The following is a 25,228-nucleotide window of genomic DNA, read 5'->3' as shown; positions in this document are numbered from 1 at the left end:
AACAGTCGCTCTGGACTCTAAGCAGATAAATAGTCTCCCAAGAATTATTAATGTATAACTCTTTATTTTAGGCACCTTTGTTAGTGGCATAGGTTCTTAGGGAATACCCCCGACCCTCAACCCACAAATGCATCTCAAAGCTTTTGACAGGGTAGATTGAACAATTCTTAGTGATGTACTATATTGTAAAAACCATTCCATTTATAAAAAACCAGCACATACCTGCCTTGTAAACAAAATAGTAAAATTTCCTCTTCTATGTTTGTCTCAGAGCCTTAGTGGAGATCAGGTTGCTGAAATGTGGAAAACAACCAGCTTCTTTGAATAAGTAGAATGTGGTGTAACTCACAAAGAGCCATCTGATATTTGATTATTGACCTGCTCTGCTACCTGTGCCCCCACACACCTGTCAGTAGATTCTGGAAGGTAATCAGAAGGAATGGCAGTGAGGAAGGAAGCAGTGGTGACTGCAGAGCCCAGAGGCTCTCATGTTCTGCAGCTGAGTCAGCTTCTTCAGGAAGAACAGGGATGGCCCAGATTTTCAGGGGCCTGAGGTTTACACAATTTGAAGAACCTTCTTTAGGAAAAAAGAATAAAAATTAGGCACAAAAGGTTTATTTAGAATGAGAAAAGAAATTACAACAAATTTCAAATTTAAAGAGCTAGCAAATATCCAAATGTAAGAAAAAATAGAAAAGTAACAATATTCTTATTAATTAATTGCCCGCCATTGCTGTAGTCTGACAAATGCTGTTTTTCCTACTTTTGGCAACAGATGCTTTGGTTAGATCTTCATATAAAGAGTTTGTAACATTTCCTATAGAGAGACTAGGAAGATAATTCAATCTCTCCTTTAGCGTGGTTGAACAAAATTTATGGGATTCTGTTTTGTTTCATTTTTTTAAACTGATACTTTAGAAAATATCTTCAGCTTTTCAACCAGTTATTGCCAATGTCATATAGATTTTTAGGATTGCTGCCAAACCTGGGAAAACTTCTATTAAAGTTTCTAGCATATATGAGATAAGAGATTTTAGGTCATTTGAAGTGTTCTGATGTAGTGACTAATCATAAATACTCTTTAAATTTAGAATAACACTCATTAATTGATTTGTTGTTATTGGCATTGTTGTAATGATGCATTATGAGTTTTATTTATCTTCACTGAATGTCAGATTATCAATGAGAATGTTGAGCTAAAACAGAACAAAGCCAGTTCAGGTCAAGGGAGAGCAAAAGTGTGATCCTGAAAAGGCATGGTGTCCAGTTTGAATAAAGTCTAGTGGACAAGTAGGGTAGCAGTGGGCAACGGGACTAGAAAGGTGTGCTGGAGCCAAGTAGGCAACTGAGAAAGAATGTCAAAGGTTGATAAGTGGCTCAGGATAGACTATCTGCTGTACCTGTAATTTAGGAAGTCCAAGGCCATTGGTGGACCAACAAGTATATGGAAGGGAGTATGGTGTGATGTTAACATCATTGGCCTTAGAGCCAGACAAATTCTGGTTTTAATCCTAGCTCTTACCCAACAGGGCTATGAAACCTTCCTAGCAAGAACTTAACTATATGTGAAAGCAATTGCCAACTACATGAGTAGTTGCTCCAAAACTTCAGTATGCTCCAAATTGATGTATCTTCAACTCAGGTCCCCATTAGCTGGACCTCAACCTGAGGCCAATCTAACATCACTTTTTACAAGGGGAAATATGACCAAAGGGAGGTCAAAATGAAAAGAGACAGTGGTCTTACTTCATTACTGCTTACTTCTCTAAATTTTTCAAAAACACATGACCCAGGGCTTGGAATAAGTGTTCCTAGTATAAACCAAACTGGTTTTTAAATCCTGGCCCAACCAGTTATCAGCTATGTAAACTTGAAATAATTAACTTCTCCAATTGATAGTTTCTTCATCTATAAAATGGGGCCAATAAAGAATGGCACCTATAATATAGGATTCTGTTAAATGACATAATACATGTAAATCAGCGTCTAGGTGTTACATGCATGGGATCTATCTATCTATCTATCTATCTATCTATCTATCTATCTATCTATCACATATATTTTTTTTAATTTTTGGCTAAGGGAAGAAAGAATGGATCTCTTTTTAAAATGGGTTCCTGATATATGGGATGGTCATGCACCTAAGGATAGTGGAGGGAGTGTGATAATGTTATGCCAAGGATGTCTTCTGAGTCACCAAGTGACATATCCCAGAATTCAAGACAAGTTTCTCAACATCAGAAAGCATGAAGGTTTCATCAGGGAAAGAGAGAACTTAGAAGGCCAAGATTAGCAAGAGAAGGTCTAGGTTCCCCATATGCCAGCACTCTAAAGAGAGGTGTGTCTCTGGTCAGGGCCCTGCATAATATGGATACATCATGGTGTCTGTATTATGCAGAGAAATGACATCTTCACACTCCACATTATTTTTCTTCCTCAATAAATGTCAAAGCATCCTTCTCAGTGATGGGACACATAAACTTCTCAAGCAATGTAGGTTTAGGTGCCAGCTTTTTACTGTTGTTAGCTGGGAATACCAGCCTCCCAGTCCCTAGAAACCTTGGGCCATGGGAAATTGTATCCCCTCTAACTGAAGGAGAAAACTCCAGATACCCTGGGAAGCCAAATTTGAGTCAACTGCTCGGGGAGAGTCCTTAATCTTAACTAGCTCCTCATCCAGGCAATCACAGTGAGCCCTCAGTATCACTTTTTTGACAGTGCTGCTCCTCCAATCACAGATATCATCTGGTCTGCTTAACTCCTAGTCTAGATCTGAGCCCCAGTGAGAACAGGGATTGGGCAAGAAATTTAAAGGAATTTAGGAGCTCTCTTGTGGGAGACTCTGGGCATAGTTAATGCTGCTTTAGGACTAAGGGGTCAAGGTGCAATAGAGAAGAGGACCAGTTTCACACCACTGCGTGGGACTGTTTTGACATCCATCAGGCTCCTCAAAAATTGTCAACTTTGGTTGCAATGGGACATAGCACCTTTGTCATGGATGACTTCATAATGGGCATTTCCTACAGCATGTTGGAGTATAGGAAACCTACTCAAATATCTCAAGAGAAATAGAGGTTTATTAGAAGACCAGAATCTTTTGGAATTTAAGGAAGAGGTGAATAGCCAGAACTAGAGAAGAATATAATCAGGCAGCTCCAGAAACTTTCACAGAATTGTATGGATCTTCATTCTGGGCCCTGTCATTCATGTGATTGGGTGTTTCAGTTACTATTGCTATATAACAAACCACTCCAAACTCTGTGGCAAAAAAGAACAACTACTTTTTATGTTCATGGATTTTAGGCGTCAAGGCATCATGGGGATGGCTTGTCTTTGCTCCTTGATGTGTGGGGCATCAGCTGGGAAGACTCAGATGGCTGGGAAGCTGGGGCTGGAGGAGCCATTACATGATGGCTTCTTCATTCATACTTCTAGCACCTTGCCATGAATGGCTAAAAGGTTGAGCATCCCTGGGACTTTTGGCCAGAGTGCCTACAATGTGCTCATTAACATGGGAACCAAAAGATAAACTTTTGATTTGGCGATGTAGTATTTTAAAAGGAATATCCTAAGAGAGAATGTCCAAGGAATGATCATTCCAAAGATCCAGGTGGAAGTTGCATGCCTTTTTTACCTGGACCAGGAATCACTTCTGCCAAATTCTATTGGTCAAAGCAGTCAAAGGCCCACTGAGATTCAAGGGGAGGGAACAGAGACTCCACCTCTTCATGGGAGGAGTGCCAAAATATGTCTGTCCATTTTTTAGAGTTGTTACACTGAGCTACGAGCTTCACGTTGTTTCTTGGTTTCAATTCTTGAACTGGGGATCTAATTGGCTCAGCTTGTTGTTTAGATTGGTTTCTCTGTTCCTATCAGCTGTGGTGAAGGAGATAGGCTTACATATTTGGTAGAACGTCCCTTCCATTGCTCTAGAAGAGGTAGATTCTCTGAGAAGAATTCATGATTGAAAAGGAAGTAATGGGATCTCTAGTGTAGACACTGCCAAGAGTAGCAACCACTTTACTGCCTCCATAAGCAGTTTGGTGAACAGAGAGAACCTGGACGAGAGAGAAGGAATAGGGCAAGTGCTATGGGGTGACTGAAGGTCATAGGAGACACAGGTTCTGTGAAGAGCTTGACATTTGAGTATTTATGTTTATATGACATCTGTAAAACAATGAGGCCTGGAAGCATTCAGGTTAAGCAGTAAGTGAATGGTATGAGGAAAATCAATTTTGTTCTTGAAATGAGAACAGATTTGACCTTGAGCAAAATCAAAGAATGATAGAACCACTTCACAGCTACTATAGATTTCTAGCTTTCAGAAGCAGATGTTAAATATCAGACTTTCTTGGCCTTTACTCTGTCAGTCCAATCGATAATTAACAACACCAAATGAGATATCTTTCCTCTGAGATTCTCAAGCTGCTTAACTGATAGGTTTAGCTTGGCTGAACATCCTGCAGTAGTAAGCAAAGGGAAAATACTGTTCCAATTTTGGTGTGTGTGCTATTGGAGCAGGCACTTAAAAAGAAATAGAAGGTTTTCCAATTTTTCTTTCTGCTTAGGAAAACTAATTCATGGGAAGGTTAGTGACCTTCTCAGGGTCTCAGAACAACTTAGTAGAATAGATTGGCCAGTCTTTAGCTACCAAAGCTTTCCTGGGAGCTACTATTTATGCTCTACTAACCTTTCTCTGTTCCGATAGAACTTATAGTGGTCATGCAGTTAGCTGAGGGGGTCTGTCTGTAGGATTCTTTATGCTTGAGAAGAGGGCTGGGAATGTGTGTGATTTCATAAACTAGTTCTGTGGATCTCTTAGCAGCATATTTTAAGAGTAATCAGAACCTTTACGAGAAAAATATTTGCTATGGAAAGAGAGAAGTCATGATTCTTTTGTAGAAAAGATCAAACCACAGCCTGCTAATATAAAACCAAATCTATTGATTAGAGTGAATGTTGTTACTCATTTCTTATGTCAAGAGGAAGAAAGGAGGAAAGAGACTGAAATGAATGAGACAATTCCTTAGGAAAATCTGACATCTGAAGAGTATAAGGACTTCAGTGCCTCGGGCTGACGTCCTGCCTTTCCTATTAATATTTCTTAGTCTGTTTACTTATTTGCCATTACTCTTTTTATTCTCCCTTTAATTTTTATAGTGCCAAGTTCTATAAAACCAAAGCGATGATTGCCCTTGTAATAAGTTCCTCTGTAGTGGGAAATCTTAGAGAAAAACAATTTGAGTATTTTCTTTCCTCTCTATTAATATTCTAAAACAGAAATTCTCACCCTTATAGAACTAACAATTTTCCATAACAAATATTTTTTAATACTCCATTTACCATCCCGAAATGAAATTCAAAGATAATATAATCTACCTATATGTGTAATGTTTTAAAATTTTAATGAAATGCCCTAATAATACAAAGGGAAAAACAAAGAGAAAGTAATGTATAATAAAATTATATGTGTTTCAAATATATAAATATTCAGGCACCACTGTTAAGTCATAATGGAGTTATCAGACATCTGCATTTTGATGTTCATTGTACCTCCATAAGTATAACAGCTACAAATGAAGACTGAAGGTTGAATTATTTTGACAACTCAAATACAATGAGTGGTGCTGTTGTTGGTGAAGTGATTTTTCCAAGATAGGACTAATTCTTCATAAAATTCTAAACAAAACAAAGTGCAAGTTCCTTTTAATTTTCACAGTAGTCGCATTCCTGGAAAATTCAGTGTATAATGAAGCCGTTCCAAAAATGTTATTTGTTTACATGTAAAACAGAAGGTCCAGGTTCATGTGATTATAAACAGGTTTTTTATCTCTATTATCTGAAAGTTGTGTGGGATGTGGGAAAGTCTGTGTTTTGTAGGACTGTCCATCATATTGCAGAATCCTTTGTGTACCTGATCTCTGTAGCACTGTGTGTGTGTGTGTGTGTGTGTGTGTGTGTTGGGGTATGTAACCACAGTCATTGTGACAACAAAAAATGCCCCCACAAATATTCAAAATGCCCCTATTCAGGACCAGTGCTTAGAGTTAAAGGTGAAGAAATAAGTTCATATGAGTCTTTCTGAATCAATTTTGAATGTTTTTGATTCATTATCTCTGGTTTTGAGATGTTGAGAGCCACTGTTTCATTTTCAAGTATTGGAACCTTAAGACCTTGGGATCCTCTCAGGAAAGAAAGAGGGTGTGATAGTTTAGATATGGCACATTAAATGTATAACTTTCACAAAACCATTTGAGCTTCGTCAAAATCCCTAAGAAGGGTTTGGTCAGGGAAAGAAGGTTCCCGATTGCAGGTATTGGTTCAAGCCTAAACATCATCATCTTAAGGAACCTAGGAAATGGGATCAGTTATATCTTGGGCAATTGTGTAACCATTTTATAAAATTTTTTTAAAAAATTATTCTTTCAAGGATTAATCTAGATCTACTATAAGTCTTCAAATCTCCTGAAAGGCACACTATCTCATTTTCCATGGAGTCCTAGAAACCTGGGCCTTAATTGTAGTCCCAAGAGCTATGGTCCATGGAAATGACTCAGAGGAAAAATCTGAAACCCTCATATACTAATGAGAACCCAAAGTGCTTAACTAGAAATTGACTAGTCTAATGTGTACAAGTTTATACCATTTATCACATTATATTGCATTCTGTATATGCATTTACACTTGTGTATATAAAGTAAATTTGTGAAGAGAGCTCAATCTCTAGGTTCCCCTAGGTAATATAATCATAACTAACAATTATTGAGCTGTTCTATGTGATAGACACTGTTCCAAGCACTTCACATGGTCAATTCCTTCAACAGCCCTAAGAAGTAGGTATTATTATTTTACATGGGATGGAGAAACTAGGTACAGAAAGGTTAAGTAACTTGCCTAAGGTTCTATAACTAGTAAATAGAAAAGCCAGAATTTGAACCCTGGCAGTCTATAATGCCAGAGCCTAAGCTCTTAGCCATTATGCTACACATGTTTAAGAAATAACAATAAGGCTTACTAAAGGATATAACTGGCAATTCATAATACACAAAGAATTACCTCTTTAAATATCATCCTGCTTGCAAGTCTGATCAAGCTAAATGTTTGAAGGTGATAATAGTTGAGAAAAATGGTAGCACTGTTACAGCTTTTATTCCTAAGTGTCTACAGGGAGCTCCTGGAAGCACATGAACATTATTGGTAAAACTGAGAATATGTAACCTGCACTCAATTAATCAAAAATTGAGCCCAGAACTCTCCATTCCAAGTGATAGAAATTCAATTCTGACTTGTTTAAACAAAAATAAAATAAAATAAAAAGAGAATGTGAAATTTATTGGCTCTGTAAGTGAAAAGTCCAGCTGATATGCTCGATTTAGAAATACTTGATCCTGGTCTCTAATGATATCAAAGCTCTATATCTCCCTCACTGAGCTCTGCTCCTCTTTTTATGTGAGCATTATTCTTATCCATTGCCACAAAAAATGTTCACAGCTTGTGATTCCAGGAGAAGAAAGAGACTCTCGGTCCCGGTATCCACAGGGAAGATTTTGATTGGCCAGAGTGGGTCACATGCTCATCTTTGAACCAAGAACTGTGGCCAAGGAAGAACTCTGACCAGTCTAAGTCATATGCTCATCAGCCTCATCCCTCTTCAGGAGGGTGAGCATGCACTGTGGACCTCATGGCATGGAAGACAGGTGGCTTCCCAGGGGAAAGCAATGCTGGACAGGTAAAAATAACAGGTGACTGCTTCAAGGACCCAAATTGAGCCAGAATCTGACTGCTACTATTTTTGCATTGCCAGGCTATTTCTTCTTCAACTTATAACTGAATTGTTGATCCAGGTACAGTGTACACTGTTGTTACAACAAGGTTTTTTTCCCCTTTGTTTTGTTTTATACATGAGAGTATAGAATTATAAACAGCACCTGACATAAGGTAAAATTTTAGTGATTGTTAGCTAATATTATTCTGTGCTAATAAGTAAAAATGATATTCATTTCAATAATGAATTTCTAACAAAAAATCTTAATTACAATGTATATTGTGGTATGTGTGCGATGCCTAACAACAATATCCCAAGGCTTGTCAGCAACTACATGAATTATGGAGCAGGAGCTGCTAATCTAATTTACTCTTGAGTTTGATAAATTATTTGATTCTCTATTGCAGATTTGGATAGGGAAAAAGGAAGTCAAATAAGAAACTGTGGGAACTGAACTACAACCTTTCACACTAAAGACAGTCAGAGTAGAAATGCTCACGAGTGCTAAAAAATTGACTCTTACCTGCCATAGGTCTGTCAATTGGAAGACATTGTTCTGGTAATGATTCTAAACCATCAGCAGCAGTCTGCCTACACTGGGTGGCTTAGGGAGCTTTGCAAACTATAGCTCACAGGCCTCAACCCTGGAGACTGATTTGGTAAATGAGAAGGGTCCCAGATTCCCAGAGTAAGTCTGATGTGAAGTTAGACATGAGAACTACAATAATCAGCCTCTGTGATCTATAGAGGAGCAGATGCCATAGTAAGAACACAAACTGGACATTTAAGATCTATGGTTCTCAAACTTTAGCATGCATCAGAATCACCTGGAGGGCCCTGCTTTGGGGTTCTGATTCAGTAAGTCTGGAATGGGTCCTGAAAATTTGTATATCTGTCAAGTTCTCAGGTGCTACTGATACTGCTGGTTCAAGATCCATATTTTGGAATTAAGTGTCCAAGATAATAGCTGGTAGATTTGGCTTTTGCAAAAGGACTATCTCGAACTTGGGTATCAGGCAAACTATCAGTCTCAACTGTACTAGCTAAGTGAGTTTCTGTTGTACTTAGAATTTGGTTATGTATGGAAGACCATTTAATTCATCAATTCAAATGCAAATTCAGTTTATCAGTTTAGATGGAGCCTGCAGCCAAGAACTCAAGAGAACCCTAAGACTCAGAAGGACAGCAATGGAGAATTAGGAAAGATCCCCAAGGGCAAGGATGTGTAATTAGTTACCAAGGCTAAGATCACCCACATCCTCATATTCCCAATTACTATTTATGGATGCAAAAGTTAGACAGTGAAAAAGGCTGATAGGAAAATTATGAAGTCATTTGAAATATGGTGTTGGAGGACAGCTCTACAGAAACCCTGAACTTCCAGAAAGACAGACAAGTGAATTCTAGAGCAAATTAAGCCTGAAACATCATTGGAGGCAAAAGCGACAAAACCGAAGCTGTTCTACTTAATGAGAAGGCAGGGTTCTTTGGAAAAGACAATAACGCTGAGAAAAATAGAGGGCAGCAAGAAAAGAGAAAGATCAAACCTAAGATGGATTGACTCCGTAAAAGAAGCCGTAGGCATGAGTGTATAAGAGCTGAGCAGGGCTGTTGAGGACAGGACATTGTGGACATCACATATTCAGAAGCCAAGAATCAGAGCCAACTCAACAGAATGTAATACACACAGGAGACAGTGTCAAGAGAAAGAGTCATAGATGATACATTGGGCTGGGTTTTTGTTTTTGTTGTTCTGAGCAAAAGAAACAGTCTCTAGCTAATTTAAGCAAAAAGGAATTTATTGGAAGGCAGTTAGGTAGATTGCAAATTTGCTGGGGAGGCTGGGGAACCAGGCTTAAAAAATCCCCAGGAATAGAGGAAGCTGCCTATCAGAACCATAGCTAAAATATCACCACTGAACTAAGCCAATAAGAGTGCTGCTTCTACAGTTTACATCACAAACACTGCGTGCTGGGCACTATTGCTACCGTTATTTCTCCTGGAAACTGGCTGATATTACTACTGCCTGAAATAATTCTCCCCCATCCCTTAATTTTTCATGCTTAGCTTCGGATCAGAGTCTCGGGCCAGGTGACCTGACCAGCCAGGCCTTGCTTATGTGTAGCATTCTGGCTGGCAAGGGAGACTGTGAAAGCAAGTATCTGGGCTTCTCAGTTTCTGTGGCAGGAGGTGTACTCTGCCTCCTACCAGTTATTTAAGTATGTTAAATAACCACTGGAGATGACTTTTGAGTATTTGATCTTGAGTGAAAGGCAGAATGGTAATGCTGTTGGCAGAAATTTGGATGCTGACAGGAAAAACCAGATTGGGAAACTGTTGTATTCTTTTACATGTGTCAGTTATGGCTATTTAAGTATGTCATAGGAAAGCTAGCCAGTTCCAAGTAGTCGCATTGTCAGATGCGACATGGGCTGTTTTAATGACTAACTTGTTGTCATCTTAAAGACAACCTTAGGTCAGGCTTGAACAAGACAGAGTAATTCTAGGTCTTGGTAACTGGTCTTATTTTGGCTGTAAAATTCTTCTGATGGAATTAAAAAAAAAGTCCATTGGATAAGCAGGAAGCAATGGAGCAGATATATTTTGCAGTTTTGTGTTTCTAGTATTATAAATTGCTTCTCTTCTAGATTAAATAAGGACAACCTTTTGCTAACAATCTCAAAATAAAATTAAGCATGACCTAGAGAACCTACCAGCACTTAAAACAGCTGAGAACCATGGGAAGCAAGATCCTAGTCTCATACACAAAAAAAATAGGTTTCATGAAAAACTTCAGAAGAGTATATCATAGAAGTTTCTTGGAAAGTATGATAGAAGGAAACTGATATATAATTATAAAAGCTTTGTTAATACAAATTACTTCGAATATACAAGTAACTTTTACATTCGAGATAAATAACATTACGGTAAAATTTCTGTGTTGGAGCACATTTCTACATTCCAATTTCCACATTAAAAACAACATAATGAATGTGCCCCGAATAATACTGAAATGACCCAAAACACCACAGTAGGCATAAGAGGATTGATTTTCACCTGAGACTCACCGTTCCAGTTGTTTAAAGCCAGCATCTGTCTTCATTGTGCAGCATCTGTGCCTTGCTGATTGTTAATGTTTCTATTATCACCCTTGCTAGAGAATGTATTTATTTGCCAAGTAGCAAAAAAGTATATACAAATTAGTAGAAGGGAAAACACATAAAATTATTTAATCTGATGTGATTCTTATTGTTATTCTTATTGTGATTCTTATTGTTATTCTTATACAGTAGGAATTCTCTCCCTTCCTTTTTCTTTACGGCAAATCATAAAGGTGACTTTGTCGTCCCCTTCATTAGAGACAGAGAATGCAAAAGGGACTTTGTCAGGGAAGATTTTTGACAGGCATCTTTGAAGAGATGTCTGGGGAGACTTGGAAACCCTGGACGACATTTGAGGAAATTGAGCAAGAATGACCAAATTTATTAACAGTGTTAGTAAGATTATTAAAAGTCTTTAATTTAGTGTAAATTTTTATGAAGCAAGAATAAATATTGACCATTAAGTTTACCACTATAACACAGGGATTATTTGTAAAGCACTCTGGATGGAAACTAATGATTCTGGTAAGCCCAGAACTGACAGGGTTGACCTGAACGTTATTTCATAATTGTATTTATTAATAATGAGTTACAAAAGTAGATGGCTTTTTAATAAAGAGTTTGACCTGTTAAGAAAATGCATTTCAGTTGCCGTGTTTTCTCAATAAAGGCCACTCGAATATGACGTGGTCGCTACCTCCCAGCAAAACAATTTTGGTGCAATGGGGGTAAAATGTATGAACACTAATAATAGCTTAGATTTTTTTTAGCACATTCTTTGTGCCTGCACTTTTTGTGCATTCTAGATGTAGCAACTCATTTAATCCTCACAACTACTCGATGAACAAGGGATAACTGACCTGTCCATTTTTATAAATGAAGATACATGGAAAGGTAAAGTAACATGCTTGAGAAGACCACATTATTTGTAAATGGCCCAGCTGGCTTTCTACTGCAGAGAGTCTGATTCCAGAACTTGTAGACTAATGAAGCTTTATGTCATACTGTGCTGCATTTAGTAAGCCATATATCATTGCCCTAATCTGTCTATGACTCATCATATCCATTTTGAATCCAGATTATTGAACCAGAGCCCTGGCTGGTCTGAAGGAAATAAGACTCTCAAACACCGGCCGTTGGTCCCAGGGCACTGCCTCCCGGGGAACTGCTTCGCATGTGCTCAGTGTTTTCTTTCCTCCTCTCACCTCGCTGCTGCGATTTTGACTGTACTCTTAGGAGACTACTGCTGTGCCAGGCATAATCATTTTTTGGATGCAACTACCTTATTCCCCCAATTCTGACCTCAGGAAGGACATAGCTTCCTGTAATTCCTTACAGTTCAATTGAGATCACCCAGTGACTTTCAAAGTCCTTCTCACATGTCCAGTTTACAATGCCAATATCTCAATCTGAAGCTTCTATAATTTAGGCCGTTTTGCTTTGTTTAGGACTCCACCAAGAACAAAGCAAAGGTTCTTACCTTTGGCTTGCTAAAATGTTCTTCCCCAAATCAAGAGGGTCTGGCAGCCCAATTCTAATTTCACCTCATAAAACAGCAGATTTATGGCTTCAAAATCTTTTGCATATTTATATCCTAAGTATTGACTTACAGGTATTTTTCCTTCCCAGGACTCTGAGGTAATCCAGAGCGGGATCAGTTGTTTTCACTTTTATATCCGCAGAATCTAACACGGGGCAGTCATTTAGTAAATGTATGCTATGGGGACAGATGATTGAGTTAACAGGCCATAGAAAGAAATAGCTCTTTGGTATAGCAAGTTGATGGTGAAACATTCAATACACATGTGCTTTAAGAAATTAGCGATTAGAGGCCAGACATTCAGCTTTCTAATAAACAATTCAAAGTTGGAGCTGTAATCCAAGATAGGTATTAAAGAGAAAAGCTGTGAAGCATTGGGAAGTAACGAGTGAACCTTAAAGAACACTCATAAGATGTGATCTAGCAAAGGCACTAGTGAGGTAGTATTCAGAGAGGTTAGAAGCAATTCAAGAACATGCATGTATAAAAAGCTAAGAAAGAAGTAAGTGTCAAAAAGTGAGCAGTAAAAACATACACATGAAACACAAGACCAGAAAGCAGGGTCAGATATACAAGGCAAGTCAAGAAAAACGATGGAGAGGCCAATGAATTCGGCAACAACAAAAAAGTATTTAGAGGCCTTTGAAAGTACATTTCTAGTGTCGTAGGTTCCCCACCCCCCCGCCCCACATTTCTGGCTTATTTATATTGATTGCATCAATTTCTTTAAAAAGCTATTGTTTTATTAGAAATATACAGCCTTTAGTCATTTTTATAAGATATACTAGAGAAATTGACCAATTAGAAATAATCATTCGGGTCGATTTCAGGTTCATTGAAATCACTTTAGAAATTTCTCCCTAGTAGCATTGTGTAAAATAGAGATCCCCAACTCCTGGGTCCAGACCAGTACTGGTTCATGGCCTGTTAGGAACTGGGCTGCACAGCAGGAGATGAGTTGGCTAGCTAGTGAAGCTTCATCTGTATTTGCAGCCGCTCCCCAGCACTAACATCACCGCCTCAAGCTCCACCTCAGATTATCAGGCATTAGATTCTCATAGGAGCATCGGTCCCTGGTGCCAGAAAGGTTGGGGATTACTGGTGTAGAGAGTATATTCTTAAATAGGCTGTTGGATTTTTTTTTGTAAACACTATACACAGCTCAACGATACATCTGACCAAAATCTCTTTAATCTATCAATAGCTATGCTAGGTGCTTTTTTGCAGGGAATGGTAACATTAATTAATTAATTAACATAATTTTTCTTCATAAGAGTCAGGTGTATTTTAAATTATTCTTAGGAATTTAATTTCAGGAACATGGCTTGAAATTACTTCAAACTATTAGGTTTAAGATTATCTATAAATAATTATAATTTCTGATTAAATTTAATAACAATAATCATTTCTTCCTCTCAGCTGTTATTCTAAGAATCACATTATAGCCATGCCACCCTGAGCACGCCCGATTTCGTCAGATCTCAGAAGCTAAGCATGGTTGGGCCTGATTAGTACTTGGATGGGAGACCACCTAGGAAGACCGGGTGCTATAGGCTTTAAGAGTCACAGACTAGTTATTTGGAAAATTTTCAGAACATCCTTATAGGCTAGATTGCAAGAAAACATCCCAGGAACTAAAAGCCTGTAGTTTTAAAGCAAACCAAACCAGCTTTTTCCAATGGTAGGAAAATATATGAAACTCTATTCTATAGATTTATATATCAGGCCCAGCCATTAAAAAAAATTATATCTTAAATATGTGCCCACAGGCTTTCTTTTCCCTCTTATCAAAATGTCAGTAGCTACCAGTGCCCACAAGCTCTCTTTCTTCTTCCATTAGAATTTAGGATTGGAAAAAGATATTTTATCAACCATTCATAGTTTAATGTGAATTTAATATGCACCTTCCCAAGGTATTTATATTTTAAGCATTTTTCTAACTTATGTATTTATTCACCCAATAAATATTTATTGAGCTTTCTGCATAATACTAGTTTCTGTGAGAACTATAAAGTGAATTAGTTATGAAAGCTACTTTTTAAAGTAGTGTGAAATGTATGCAATTAACTATGATCCAAGATTTTTTTTTTTTAAATGAGGAGCACAGGTTTTCTAGAGTTTCAGGAAAGGAGGGGGCCTTCTCAAGCTCAGAGTGGGAAAGTGGAAAGAGTGATAGTTGAGAGGATAGTTTTAATGATTAAAAAAGAGGATCTGAAACCAGCCTTATCTGGGTTTAAATCCTGGCTGTCACTTACTGAATGACCTTGGGCAAGTTCCTCAGTAAGCTGTCTGTGACTCAGTTTCCTCATCTATGAAATGAAAATAGTATTTACCTTATGGATCTCTTCTGAGTATTAAATGAGTTATGACGTGTAAAGCACTTAGAACACAATATAAGTCCTCCACAAAGGTTAGCTATTTTTCTTTACACTGAACCTTGAAAGATAGGATGAATAGGATTTAGACATGCAAAAATGAGTTAGAATGAAATAAATTTTAGGAGAAGCGAAGATTAAAACATGAAAATTAAACCATAAAAGAAATCTTAGAGGAAATCTCAATTTTTACTCATGATCTCAGGGTAGGGAATGCCTCCCTAGTTAATGACTTTAGATCCAGAAGTTGTAAATGAAAGGGTTGATAAATTTACCATTAAAATTAAAAACTGGATAAAAAATAACACTACAATTTTACAGAATTAAATAAATACCAACAATGATAAACTTAAGTAACTAACTGCTTTTGTGATTATTATTAAAAAGTAAACTTAAAAAAAAGTAAACTTTTAAGCATAAAACTATACAATTCCTAGAAGAAAACATAGAGAACAATGGTTTTGGCAATAATTTCCTGGATAGGACACCTAAAGCACAGATGGCAAAAGCAAAAATAGACAAATGGGACTATATCAAACTTAAAAACGTTTGCACATCAAAGGAAACAACAAAATGAAAAGGTAACCTATAGAATGGGAGAAAACTATTGCAAATTGTGTATCTAATAAGGAATCAATATCCAGAATATACAAAGAACTCCTTCAATTCAACAACAAAAAACGTGATTTAAAAATGTGCAAGTGGCCTGAATAGCCATTTCTCCAAAGATATATATATGGTCAACAAGCATATGAAAAGATGCTCCACATCACTAATCATTAGAGAAGTGTAGATCAAAACCACAATGAGATATCATCCCAACCCATTAGCGTGGCCATTATCAAAAATAAAATAAAACGAACAAAGAAAAAACAGAAAATAATGAGTGTTGCTGAAGATGGAGAAATTGGAACTCTTGTGCATTGCTGGTGAGCATGTAAAATGATGTAGCTGCTATGGAAAACAGTATGGAGGTTCCACAAAAAACTAAAAATAAAATTACCATATGATCCAGGAAATCCCACTTCTGGGTATATATCTAAAAAAAATTAAAAGCAGGATCTTGAAGTATTTACACAACTATGTTCATTGCAGCATTGTTTACAATAGCCAGAAGGTGGAAGCAGCCATCAACAGTTGAACAGGTAAAGAAAGTGTGGTATATACAATGGAATATTTTTCAGCCTTTAAAAAGAAGGAAATCCTATCACATGGTACGATATGGATGAACCTTGAGGAAATCATGCTGAGTGAAATAAGAATCACAAAAGGTCAAGTACTATATGATTCTACTTATAGGAGATGTAATTCATGGAAACGGAAAGTAGAATGGTGTTTGACAGAGGCTAGAACAGAATGGGGAGTTGCTTGATGGGTATAGAGTATCAAATTTTCAAGATGAAACTCAAGATGAAAAAGTCTAGCGATCTGTTACACGACAATGTGAATATAGTTTACTGAAATGTGCACTTAAAAATGGTTAAGAAAATAAATTTTACATTTTTTTACTACAATTAAAATTTGAAAAATGTTTTTTGAAAGTAAACTGAATAATACTGAAGGCGAGGTAGAAAAAATATTTTAATAATTGTTTTTTCTCAAAAATACCATTCCTTTTCTCTTCACCCTGGTGTTTGACGTTTTTATGCCATATAATACCTTCTGAAATCCTACCCTTTCAAATGCGACTCCTTCACTTTTGCCATTAGGAAAATGTTCCACTTCTAATTACTTCTCTTACCATCCCAGTCATTCATTCACTTCATATTTATTGAGCACATAGTATGTACTAGGCATTGTTTAGACAGGGGCTTAGCAATAAACAGAACAAAATTCTATACCCATAGATTTATATTCTAATGGGGGGAGACAGATAATAAACAAGTAAATATATAGTGTGTCAGACGGTGTTAAGGACTCTAGAGAGAAATTAGAGTGAGGGAGAAAAGAAGGCCAAGGCATAAAAGGAATACTGTTACATACAGTATAATCATGGGAAGCCTCATGCAGAAGTTGACAGCTGAATAGATATATCTGAAGAAAATGAAGGAAGATAAATGGCGGGTATCTGAGAGAAGACTGTTCCACACAGAGAGACCATCGGAGGGCAAAGGCTCAGAGGTAGGAACAACTTGATGAGTCTGGGAAAGAACAAGGAGTCCAGTGTGGCTTGAGGAGAGTGAGCAAGGGGAAGAGCAATAGGAGATTAGATGAGAGAAGTATTTGGCAGCAGGGAGTTGACTCTGTGGGCCATCATAGAGACCGTTTTTCACTGCGAGATGGAAGCCATTGGAAGATGCTGAACAGAGGTGTGATGATATAACTTACTATTGAGATGGTCTCTCTGGTAGTTGGATGGATAGTAGACTGTAGGAGAAAGAAGAGGGAAGCAAGAAGCAAGTTAGGAGAGAAATGATGATGGCCGAGACCAAATAGTAGCAACAGAGGTGTGACAAGTGCCAGGTTCTCAGTATGTTGTGGAAGTAGAGCCCGTGGGGATTTCAATGGATTGGATGTGGAGTGTGAGAGAAAGAAGAGTCAAGGATTACTCCAAGTATTTTGACCCAAGCTGCTATCAGGATAAAGTTACTATATTCTGAGGCAGAGAATACTACAAGAGGAACACTTTTGCTGGGATAATACCAGGATATTTGTTTTGGACACATTAAGTCTGAAGTGTTAAATTAGGTCAAGTAGGTATTTGAATGTATGAGTCTGAAGCTCAATGAAAAGATCAGGTCTGGAAATAAAAGTTTGAAAATTATCAACAGATGATATGTACAGCCATTAGACTGGTCCCTTTTACCGATGGGTAGTTTCACTTTTTTTTTTTCCTACTCTGAATGAAACATTTACTATTATGTAAGCTTACATATGGAAAGTTAAGATAAATTTATTCAGAAGTTTAAAAAATAATGTGACCCCATATTACCCATACTATTTAGAGATGCAGTGTTTTTTTTTTTTATAGGATACAAATCGACTTTCTACATTGTCTCAATGAAAATAATGTTTTGCAATCCCAGTCCAACTATATTTGTTACCTAACCTCTCTTCTCATTCATCTCCTGCTACCCTCTGCAGTCAATACAGCTTTCCTGCAGCCACTTAAAATGCAGTGTAAGAACATATCGATTTCATTTGTTATTCTACCTCCCTCCCTTGCCTCTGGCCACAAATTAGTCTGAGTCAGAAAAGGTGGTGAGATAAAAAAAAAAAAAGGCTATATATAGACTGTCCTATTCAATTCCTTCCAAAAAGCCTTTTTTAAAAAAACTAGATGACAAAAAGCAAAGCTCAAAACCAGCTGCAAGCTATATGTTGTCCATTTGAAATCCTTTGTACTTTAATAGCAGACATTTAGCTTGCTGCACCCTATCAGTTAAGCACAGGAAGCAATGCTTGTCAGGATTTATCTTTTCCTAAAAGTATATTATTGAAGATATTCAAATTAAATTTGTCACTTAACAGAAGTAACTGTTTCTAACATCAACTCCTAAAAGGTAAAAAATATCCATGTTGTTTTTATGTCTCTATTCTCTAATTTAGAAAACAGGAAATTGAGGTATTGGCTCATAAAGCCAAACGATATTACTTTCTTTTTTCAAGTCAAGATTTTTAATAGTAGGAGAAAGTCAAGTAGGCATTAACTCTTCAGATATTGCTGTCCATCTTTCGGTTCGAGGTTTTGGAGAGTAATAAATATTGTATTACTTCTAGGCAATTGAATTCTGCCACTCATAGAGCAAAATGAGTACCCTGAATCTCCCTGTGCTGTGTGCCAGCAACTCCACTTCCATGTATAAGGAGATGCCAAAGAAGAGAGCTGTTAACTGGGGAAAGGTCACCGTTGTAAAACAAGGAGCAATAAGTCTAGGTTTGCGTGGAGGGCAGTTGGTAGGGAGAAGAGCAAAGGGGGAGTGAATGGGGAAAATTGTTAATGAATTCTCTAACCACCAAAAGCATCATAATATATATTTTTATTTGAACATATTCTGTTTTTAATTAATAATCGTGCACTATATTGGGTTCTACTTTCCAGGTTTTGACAGTCTGACCCTAGAATCCCACTGCAGACTCTGTACCATTTGTGAGGTGATGCTGATGATCTTTTCACTTCAGTGCTTCCAAAGTAGCTGGAAAGTGAAGTGGTTATCTACAGGACTCCTCAGTAAAATTAGCAGTAGACTGAAATTTGGTTGTGCCACTGATATGTGCAGGTTCTTTATAAAACCTCACTGCCAGGGCCTGGAGATAATGCAGTTGATGTAGTAAAGACAATTTGTCAAATGTGACTGAAATTCTAAAGGGGATTTTTCAGCAGATGTGTGCTATTAATGCTGGTGCTGACTGAGCTGATCAGAAGATGCAAACGGCATCTCTAAACCGGTCATTATTTATATCCTTCAGCCACACGCACTAATTAAATCCTCTGAGTTATCTCCGACATCTAACACCTGGGACCCTTCTCCAGACAAAGGCTTTCTTGTGTCACACAGCTGAGCCAGGCCTGGGCCCTTCTGTTTCATGTCCAAGTAAATATTTTAGCTCTGATTCTTTTTGTCCAACTGGATTCATGGTCCTCTTATTGATTTGCTTTATTTCTTCAGCAAGGATCAATTCACCAAGCTAAAGAATCGGTTTACCAAGCTAGCTGCTATTTGGACTGGCTAATTAAAACCTGCTCAGTGTGTGTGCAGGCCACCTCTGAGCCAAATACTGCCCTGCACAGAACTCGAATGCCATCGTTATCTGTTAGAACAGATGAGCTTTGTACGTTACCCACGGCCAATCTGATCCCAGTGTTTGCTTTTTAATTGCATGTTCTTGTGAAAGTATATCCTGACTTAAGAAGAGAAGTGCCCAGAATTCCTGGTCTTTGTGAAATCCTATGGAAAGGAGAGATATGGCCTGAGTGTTCCTTAGAAAAGTCCCGCTGTTAAGTTCGTTCTTAGCCAGGTCACCTAGAGAGATGGCTGTATCACATATGACCTTTGGCCTCTGTTGTTACTTTGGAATTAGCTACTTATACTCACTGGGGTTTCATGCAAAGTGGATAACCAATTATGGAAGTTTTCTCAACACTGCAGTTCCTTTGACTGGGGGCACCCTAAGCAGCTAATATAAAAAACAAATATTGTCTCAAATAGTTAACTGCATTTCACTGTAATATCCATCAACATTAAACATTTATTGACTTACGCAGTACTGTGTGGTGCTGTATTCTGGGAGAGATACATCATATTCCCTTAAAGAATTAATGAATGGTCTTATGGATAAAGAAGCTATGCAAACAAACAATTCTACTGCAATGTGATAAACCGTCTCTCAGATTTCAAATGAGGTAAATGGCTGGACATTGGTGCCCTAACCAAGTTATAGAACCCTGAAGAAGGAACAGGTTGAAGGAGAGAGATAGATGGGGGCTGATGTTAATTTGCTTTCTGGTGTTTACAGGGCATCCAGGTTGTCATGTCTAGTGGGCATTTCTAACTTGGACTTAGGAGACACATGAGGAACTGCTTGCAAGAAACTATTCTTTCATTATGTCCCTGTCAGAGAAGTAAAGCATAGTGCAAACAGGTTTTGATTAGAGAGAGAGAAAATGTTGAAAGTGGAGTTCACAGTGATAGAAAACCAGGTTAGGGGAACGCTTGTCAAAAGTAGCTATACTAATTCCAATTTTATTTAGACTGGGCCCTGATTATCACTATATGTTCATGATTTGGAAACTTTCTGAAAGGTTAACCGGCGATGGGTCTTGACGAGAACAGCACATGCTCACAGTTTAGGTATTCATTTGGAGGAGATTTTGTTTTCATTTCTTAGAAAATGATATTTGGAATGTTTTCTGAACCGAATTCAATTCACTTTTTTTCTTTTTTTGTTTATGCTTATCTTTCTACATCATGAAAGAGACAGTGTGACATATTTCAACTGGTATATCTAGCTAGAAAGGAGTAGATTTATGGAATATGTCATTATTTTTAAAGAACTGTAAATAGAGGTGATTCGTAGCCTTCATTTTTGCATGTGACTCCTCAGAAAAAGGGAGTTGAGGGTACATCTCAAGTCACTTTAAGGAACCCAGTGAAGTTCTCCCCAAATGACCCCAAGTTAAAAAACATTTCTGAATTAATGCCACAGTGAAAATTAAAGAGGAAAGGGAATGTTGCAGAGCACAATAAACAGCAAATTGTCAGAACTTTAAAGAGTTTGAGGGAGATCGGATATAGAGCAGTGCTACAGTTTTCTTTGTAGCCCAATTCTGGAGTCTGAGCGTCTTGACCCAACTGATTAGGCCGATTGGCTCTTCAGTAGCATTTTCATTTCTTCACCAATTTTCTTATTCTCCATAGACCATCAAGGTTCTAGCACATAGCTTAATGAACTGCATACATTTTAGTGTTTTATTGAAGGTCCGTTGAGTTCCATCTTCATAAGTAAATGTCAGTGCCCGTTATGTCTATTGTGTCACAATTTACTAAACTCAGAATTGTGAGTGGTAGGAAATATTTTAGTGGTCAGAGAGAGAGAATAATTAGCTTATCTAATTTTTTTTCTGTGTCCCATTCTGTCCTTGGTACAAAGGTGCCAGCCTGTCTTTATAAGAATAAATGGGGCATATAGTCTGGCATTATTTAATTCAGCTACCAATTTTAAACTGAGCAGATTATAAACCAAATTAAATTTGCATGCACACTGTGTGTGAATGTGTTTTCCTCCTCATAGATTAAGTGCTGGCAACCTTGTTCTCTGCAGCAGGTCATTAGGGAGGGCCATCTTTATAGAAGAATGTTCCATGGCAGATCACAAATATAGGATTTGCATTTACACATAAAGGACCATGATGAGTCAATTTTAAAAACATGCTTTTCATTTTACAAATAAATTGGTTCTAAATAAGAAATTTTCAAGTAGAAATCTTCAAATGTATTTTGTTTATTCAATAGTAATATCAAGTGGTTTTCAGATCTTCTCTCTTTTTTCTATTAACATGAAAGGTAGCATAGATATTTTTATAAATGAAATTTCAATGTTATTCCTTTGGATCTTGCAGAAATTTGGATTTACGACACCATAGAATGTAAAATGTCAAACTGCAATTGATGACGAAGAACATTAATTAGTTTAGGATTAGATTTAATTAACATTTTAATGAATTTGAATCATATCTTTTTAAAAAGGGATTTTTGTAGAGTTCAGGATCGCGAATATATTGTCTTATAGTGTAAATATTTATTACACACTGTATAATTACTATTAAACTGATATAAAATTTAAATCTAAGAATATTTCCTAAAAACAAAACTTAATAGTCAGACGAAAATTAAGAAAAAAAAGAATCTTATTACCGCAGGAAGCGGATGAAAAGAGAATCAAAGCAGAGCTGCACATTTTTCAATGTTTGTTCCTTGGAACCCAGGTTTTCCAAGGGAAAAACTGTTCAGGGTATGTTGTGTACCATGGACCCTCTTGAGATCTATCATTTGATAGTACATACAGGCTCTATAAAGACCAGTAGTTTAACTGGTTTAACTTTGAAAACTTGGTATTTTCCAAACTTTCTAAAGCATGGACCCTTTTACCGAATAACTCTTGCTTACATCAGCTGAATTGGCACTCCACAGAACCACTTTGGGAAACACTGAAGTAGAGGATAAGATTATGTCATGAATTTAGTCAACTGATTATCAATTTTAGATAATTCTATATCAAATTTAGATAATATATGATATTATCGAATTTAGGTAATATATAATGCTCAAAATCTTATTCTAAATTTAAACATTTTTGGTAATTATGGTTCTTTTTTAACTACTAAGGTAAGTTCTAAATACTTTTAGATAAGGTCAATAGCTGGTTTTTATATTTATATACCACAACAGATGGAAATTCATTCAGTAGTAAAATAGAATCAAAGCACCATTTAGCGGCAAGAGTTTTGTGTATAGAACAAATTCACAAATAAATCTGAGTAGGTTTGTGTTATCTGCCATTGCTGTATCATCAGTCAGTTTGCTCATATTTGCTGAGCATCTATTGCATTATGTATGTCCCCTAGGGTCACAGTAACATATTAACAAGGTGAAATGTCATATAGCAAGTTAGCCTTAACCTCTAAAATTTTAAGCAAGCTAACTGTAAAATGTTATGGTAAGCCTAGAAAAATGAACTATCTCCTAGCCCAATTTTATACTCTAATGTATTCTGGAACTTCAAAATATTTGAACAGGTACTTAAATCCTGAACTCTTGTGTAGTCAAATTTGTTTATTATTTATTTCTTCAATGGAACATCTAAAATGATACCTTTTTTCCCTTTTAAAATTTATAAGCAATTGAGAAATAAAACACAAGAGACAGTTAAATAGCAATTAAAATAAAAGCTTTATTTTGATAAAACTGATTAAGGAACCTGGCTTTAACATGAGTAGGCATTTCAGAGAAAAAAAAAATAGGAATATCCCTTAAAAAGATGTTAATCAGACATCTGCAAATAAAATCAACGTAAGATACCATTTTACCCATATCGGATTAGCACGAATTAAAAAGTCAGCAACATCAGAGCAACAAGAGATCTGCAGTTGAGCGTGCGATCTGGTAGAATCACTTTGAGAAACAATTTGACATGTTCTAGTAAAGTTGAAACTGTGCATATGCCGGGACCCAGCAGATCCATCCCTAGTTACATTTCTTGGAGAAAGGTATATATTTGTATGAGAAACCATGCACAAGAATATTTGTAGACACTCGCCAATAATTAGAAAAAAAAAACCTGGAAACAAAAATATTTACCACCAGGAAAATGGATAAATAAAATATGGTATGTACAAGAAATGGAATACTATACATTAGTGAAAATGAATGAACTACAGTTACATAGGTCAACATGGATAAATCTCAAGAATATTAGATGAAAAAAGCAAGTTGGAACAGAATATACAGAATGATTCCATTTTTCTAAAATTAAAACATGACAAAACTAAGCAGTATATTGCTTAGAGAGCCGTCCATGTATAATCAAACTATAAAGAAAAGCAAGGGAATGATAAACGGGGACTTCAAGGTGGGAGGAAGCAGAATGAGATCAGAGAAGAGCATCTTAAAGGCTGCCTAGGCATTCTATTCTGGCTTGCAGCCTTAGCTGTAACCCTCACACCATGCCAGTTGGCACAGTATTTAAGTTTCCTTTCGCTGTCGTGGTGCTTAATTGATGTTTTTGTTAGATCTGAGTATCCTTGATAAGAATAAAGAAAAGGATTTTCTTTTGTTGGTGTGGAGAGAAGAGTTTTTATGTCCCACAGCTTTTAGGCAGCTGCCCAGAGTTCCATCTCTCTAATTTCTCATTTACCTGGAGTTCTTCTATATATAAGTTTATGGATTCCTGACCTGCAATCGGAAAAACCCCCTTTTAATGACTAATAAAAATCTAGAAGAACCACAAGGAAAAAAATTTATACCTTTCCATTAAAGTGATGAATGAGTCAGCCCTCCTTTGGCACTCACCCAAACCTCTTGTGCTAATCAGAACCTGAGATGGCTCCCAAGATTCCATACCCCTGGTGTACATACCTTGTATACACCCCCACACCCCAGCACTGAGAATATGCTAGGCTAGTTATGTTATATAAGCAAAGTGATGGTGCAGTCATCCTATAATGACATTACAATACATAAGATTACTACTCCTTCTGGCTTTGAAGCTGCCATGACACAAGAGGGTCATGTGTCTAGGAACTAAGAACAACATTCAGGAGCTGAGAGGGACTCCCTGCCAACAGCCAGCCAGAAAATAAGAAACTGAGTGCTACAACATTAAGAAACTGAGTGCTGCCAACAACCTGAATGAGCTTGTAAGAGGATACCATGTTCCAGATAAGACCCACAGCTCTGCTGACATCTTGATTACATCCTTGAGAGGCTCTGAGTAGAGACTCAGTAAAGCTGAACTCAGACTCCTGGGACCCAAGGAAATTGTGCAATAATAAATTTGTGTTGTTTTAAGCTGCTGAATTTACAGTAAGTTGTTACACACAAATAGAAAATGAATACGCCCTCTATTGTTGTGGCTAACTGCTGAACAGCCTGGGCTGCCGGTCCATTTTGGCCCCTCCTTTCTTTCCTTTCCTCACACTTCGAGAACTGTCCGTTTCTGGGTCTGAACCAGAGTTGATATTCTCTTTCATCATAAAAAAGAAAGAAGACTGCCACAGTTTAAAACCTGCCTCCAGAGAGTCCTCCCTCTCCTTTTCCCCAAGAAATGCCCTCATCATTTGCAGGGACAGGCTGCCAATACTAACACAGGTCACTGGGTAAGACAAGTCAAGCTTCTTCTCTTCCTTCTTTCCTTCCTCCCTCCCTTCCTTTTCACATTCCTCCCTTCCTTCCTTCCTTCCTTCCTTCTTCCTTCCTCCTCCCTCCTTTCCTTCCTTCTTTCCTTCCAC

The 25,228-nt window shown here is 37.2% G+C and overlaps 1 protein-coding gene and 1 pseudogene across 2 annotated transcripts in view; both read left to right on the top strand.

Moving 5' to 3' along the window:
* The window catches only part of PPM1L (protein phosphatase, Mg2+/Mn2+ dependent 1L), a 233,542-nt gene that overhangs the window by 178,398 nt on the left and 29,916 nt on the right, over nucleotides 1–25,228 (top strand). The window lies entirely within an intron of this gene.
* On the top strand, nucleotides 13,844–13,962 carry LOC120599004 (uncharacterized; annotated as a pseudogene).

This window comes from Pteropus medius, unplaced genomic scaffold (genome assembly GCF_902729225.1).
Source record: "Pteropus medius unplaced genomic scaffold, Ma_sr-lr_union100, whole genome shotgun sequence".
NCBI lineage: Eukaryota > Metazoa > Chordata > Mammalia > Chiroptera > Pteropodidae > Pteropus > Pteropus medius.
Note: the sequence above shows the minus strand (reverse complement) of the source record. Positions and strands in the feature narration are given on the sequence as shown.